This window comes from Teleopsis dalmanni, chromosome 1 (genome assembly GCF_002237135.1).
Source record: "Teleopsis dalmanni isolate 2A chromosome 1, ASM223713v2, whole genome shotgun sequence".
NCBI classification, from domain to species: Eukaryota; Metazoa; Arthropoda; class Insecta; order Diptera; family Diopsidae; genus Teleopsis; species Teleopsis dalmanni.
The window spans coordinates 112,616,479-112,622,014 of NC_051846.1; positions in this window are offsets into that span (position 1 = coordinate 112,616,479).

Here is a 5,536-nt window from a genome sequence, read left to right on the forward strand (position 1 = left end):
AACTAGTGGTGACATGAGGAAACTCTATTCAATAACTAGGTAATTTGCCGGCAATAACCATAACGGGGAGAAAACTATCAAGGATCAAGATCAAAATATCATAACTGACCACAAGAAACAATTTAAACGGTGGGCTGAGCACTTTTAAGAAATATTGAATAATTCATAATTCCCGTTGAAGAAAACGCACATAAAGATGAACACCAACGTCCATTTCAATGCGTCAATATAAATGCTCTAACGATGGATAAAGTCACAGATCCAATAAATCAACTTAAGAAAAAGCTTTGGGCGCTGTTTGAGTGTCCACAAGATCTAAAATTTGCTGATGATCTGAGTCTGTTGGTTTAAGGATAAGAACTGAAAAATCAAAGAGTATGGCGAACGGATACAGCTCAGTCCAAAATGTAAGGTTGCATGTAAATGATGGAAAAGAAATTGAATACGTAAACTCTTTTACCTATCTGGGAAATTAGAGCTGATGAAGACGTTGACGTTCGTATCAACAAAAGCTGCGTTTGGTAAACTTAACAACATATGACGATCTAGTGAACTCATTAAGCAGACCAAACTGCGAATCTTTAACACAAATATAAAATCTAACTTGTACTACGACTGTGAAATATAGAAGCACTGCAGACATATAGAGAGAAGGATGCAAGTGTCTGTCAGCAAGTATCTATGTGTAGTTCTCAAAATATGGGGGCCAGACCGAATATCAAATGGAACGCCTGCTAAATCTAACGACTTAAAAAGCTGCACAAACTGAGATAAAAAGGAGAAAGTGAAAGTACATAGGCTATATGATTATACATAGCGAGGCAAGCTTTGCTATAAAATTCATAAGGTAACAGAAGACCTAGTGCACCAGCGAAAACGTGAAGAAGAACGGACGACAGTGAGCTAGCTGAAGCACGATATACATGGAACGAAATCTATAGAGAAGCACCTAGTCGAATCAGACCAAGAAGATTTATTTGGGCCCTATGCTCAACCGGGGAAAGTGAACAATAGTAGTAGTAGTAGTATTGCTTTATAAAAAGTAACATTGTTGGGGTCATTATTGCCTTTTTTAGTTTAGTGTTATATTTTATGAAATGAGGTGGAATTGTGTTTCCAACTGCAGCATTATTATTTTTCAGATTCTTCACCACTGAACAATCCTTTTTCGTAATTCTGATGACACTTAATTCTTGGTATGCCATGCAAGTTAACACACGCATCTCCCAAATCCGGCCTTGTGCTTAGTTTCATTAACGGAACAATCATGCGATATTATTCGAACGCATGGTTGCTACCAAACGGGACATCCACATGATTGTCTGGAAAAGTCCCGTTTGGCTTCGGTAGCTCCCAACTTCGCAAAGTGCGCTCGGTCTTAAAATATAACGTGAACTATTTTAAAGTGAACTACTATAAATTATCTATAATTTATAAAATTTAAAATATAAAAAATGAACCACCTTATTGGAGAGTAAAGAACGTAAAAATAATAAATAAAATATAAGAGAAAAAAACCACGTGTAATTATAATTCATACTTTTATAAAATTTAAAATATAAAGTGAACTATAAAATTTACTCGTAAAATGTGAAGAGACTATTTTATTGTGTAAAAAAAAGTACAGCGAGTGAAGCTATAATACCACAAAAGCAAAAGAGCAAGAAAACGTTGAAATAATTTTCAATAAGAATTTTCAACGTTTTAGTTCAAAATCAACAAAAGCAACGGCAGACGCGTAAAATCTATGCCTAATTAAATATTTTTATTAGAAAAAGAAAAAAAAGAGAAAAGACTCATAAAAAAAAGAGAATATTTAAAATATTTTTCTTAAAAAAAAAAAAAGAGGAAAGACTTACCTTCATAAAAAAAGAGAATATTTAAAAGCAATATACAACAGCAAGAAGACTTACTTTCCTAAAAAAAAGAGTACATTTAAAAGCAACATTCAACAGCAGCCGATTAAAATCTATGCCTAATTAAAAATTTTTCTTAAAAAAAGAAAAAAAAGAGGAAAGACTTACTTTCATAAAAAAAGAGAACATTTAAAAGCAATATACAACAGCAAGAAGACTTACTTTCGTAAAAAGAAAAAAAAAGAGAAACTATTCGCTTTTTTTTAAAGAGTAAATCTTAAGAAATAATTAAAGATCTTGAACGAAATCTACGGTTTCAGTGACAAAGTGTACTCGTCCTAAAACAATAGAAAACAACGATTTTTTTCAATTACTTTTTACTTCCTACAACAAATATATGTACGTTAAACATTAACCCATCAGGACTGGACTGGCAAGTGATTTTCTTTAAATACAATTTTTATTTGCATTGCGTTATGAAAAAAATTTTGTGGAAACTATGGAATGTTATTATTTTTTATAATTTATTTAAATTATAAAAATTTAAATTTTAATGTTATTATTTTCTATAATTTCATAATTTAATTCTACTCTTTTCTTTATTCTCTCTTCCTATCAAAATTGACATAAAATACAAATGTTAAACATTAGAAATGTTTTCATTTTTTGCATTCTAATGTTTATGGTTAGTGAAAATAATTCAAATTTTTAACTTAAAATTCACAATATACCATATGTTAATTTTGATCTATCTAAACCTTCTCTAATAAATCATCATAATTTCGGACGTTGTTATTATCAGAACCTTTCGCAAGAACTTATTTATTATTGTTCATTCTTCCTATCTTGTTGAACACTATTATTTTTAGTCGTGCATCATGAACACCGAGCTATATAAAACCCCAGTCTGTGAGACAGACTGCATTGGTTTATTAAACCTGTCTGACACATTACATGCTTAAGGTACTACCTTGACTCGAAACTTCGATATAAGTTTACAACTTTTCTCCGTAGAGCAAAAGCTAGAATTGGAACGCATGGTTAATATCAGAGTGAAAGAGGCCTTAAGGCCGAAGCAAGACCTGATCGAAGGGAAGCTGGTGATGCCATTGGATTACTGTAAAAATTCAAAAGTCATATTAGATAGAAGAAAAATTACTTACAATAACTAATAAAGCGCATAGAGCTGCCAAAGAGCTGTTAATATTAATAATAACCATAAAAATATAAATTAATAAATACAATATGCCTCCTCGTCAACATAGTGGCCTGCATCCAGGCCTTTCACGCGAAAAACAGGGGTTCAATTCCCCGTCAAGGAGCTATGAGTTAACTTTGTAAATTAAAAGGTAATCTATCAATATTTTATTTAACTTATAATAAAGCGTATAGCGCTGCCAAAAGGTAGGATATTGATAGTTATTATAATAATATTGGCATAAAATGCAGTAATTATTCTTTTCCTTTATTCCTTATTACCTACGTAATTATTATAGAGTGCATAACGCTGCTTGAGAAAATATTCTAAATATGTAAAATTTAATAGTTTTTGTTTTACAAGTTTTTTCTGAGCCGATAATTTATGAGAGAAGAGAAGAAGAAAGCTGATTAACGGTGGTAAATGAATTTTATTTAATGGTAAATAATGTTTTAAAATTAAATCAAATATTGATTAAATAAATAATTATAAAAGTTTTAAATAAAAAAAATCATATTTAATTCTTTACTATATGAAAAATTGTAGGAAAATATGTTGTAACTAAAAATAAAATAAAAATTATAAATAAAAAGAATTACAAAAAAATTATAAGTTAATTATTTGAAATTAAATTGAAATTGTAAATACTAAATACTTTGTAATCAATAGATTAACTATTAACTAAACCATATTTAATTCTTTACTAAATGAAAAATTTTAGAGAAATATGTTATAAAAAAAAAGTTAATTATTTGAAATTAAATTGAACTTGTAAATATTAATAACATTGTAATCAATAGATTAATTAAAATTAAATCATATTTAATACATTATTAAATGAAAATTGGAGATACCTTGTAATCAATAGATTAATTATTAGCTAAATCATATTTACATTCATATCATATTTAAATCATATTTTAAAATTCTAAATCATATTTCTTTAAAATTATAACTATAAAAAAATATAAATAAAATTATAAAAAAATGGATTATTTAAGATTAAAATTTCAATTTACTAATAAATTTAACAAAAGAAAAATAAAAAAATATAAATAAAATTATAAAAAAATGGATTATTTAAGATTAAAATTTCAATTTACTAATAAATTTTAAACCAATTTTGTAACTTAACTATTAATTATGTAATTATGTAGTAATTATGTAATTTAATAAATTAATTATTTACAATTATAATTAAATTTTATGAATGAATTGTAATTAAATTTTATATTAAAGTTAAGTCTAAGTATATTACGAATTTATGTAATCTATTTAATTCAATAAAAGATGGTAGCTTTAGGTGTCGGGTTGTTTTTGCGAAGTGGAACACGGATGCGGTGAGTGGAACTAAGTACAGGGGCCCAAACGAGGACGTTTGAAATTAGTAAGGGAGGAGTTAACACACGCGTCTCCCAAATCCGGCTCTGTGCTTAGTTTCATTAACTGAGCAATCATGCGATATTATTCGAACGCATAAGACATCCACTTGTTTATCTGGAAAAGTCCCGTTTGGCTTCGGTAGCTCCCAACTTTGCAAAAGTGCGCTCGGTCTTCTACTTGTTCTATCGAACAAGAAACACGTAATACCGGACAATGAAATTAATCTAAAATCCGTCAACATCATAGTCCTGCATGTTTTAGTGAAAAACTGAATATGTGTGCAAAAATCTTGATAAAAGTCTCCCTTTTGATCTAGAAAAGCTATGACGAAGATCTTGATGGAGTTTAGCTTAATCTTCCAATTGGTGTAGTACTTAAGACAATGAACCTAAGCTGGGCATTTAGCGCGATTTGGATTTGACGACCGCATGGGAACGAGGCATTCGTCAGCGAAGCAAATCCGCATGCCGAGGACCTGAGGGAAAGGTATTTCTACTGTATACAGAATGAAAAGGAGCGGAAATTAAACTTCTAACAAGTCGAAGTTCCATCAGCAAGTCACTAGAGGTTCACGAGTCAGTATTTCCCAGGCAACTGTCGATAAGTTACCTTCTAAATATTCTAAATATTGGAAGTACCTAATATTGTGTCACATCAACCAGAGGCTACATGTTGTGAGTTAAACAATTATTTTATTTAACTTTATTGTTTTTCAGTTTTTCCGTAAAATATGTATAGTATTTTTATTTGTGTACGATCTTAGTTGATCGTACATTTCCCTAAAAGTAGGCAAGGTTATTTGCATCTTGGCAAATATTGACTAAACCAAAACATCAGCCCGTCAGTTCGATGACAAGAAATGATGATTTTTGGTACTTCCTTAATATTCGGTGTCATGATGTAAATGACTTTGAAAATATTGAATACGGAAGAACTGCAATAATATTTAGAGCATTCTTTTATAAGTGAAAACTTTGCGAATTTAGCAAAGTAAATTATGAAATTATGAAAAAACCCTATTGAGGTAATTGGGGCAGTTCTAAGGTCGAACATTAAGTTTTGCCATCAAGTTTAACTATATATGATGAGTTTAAAATTT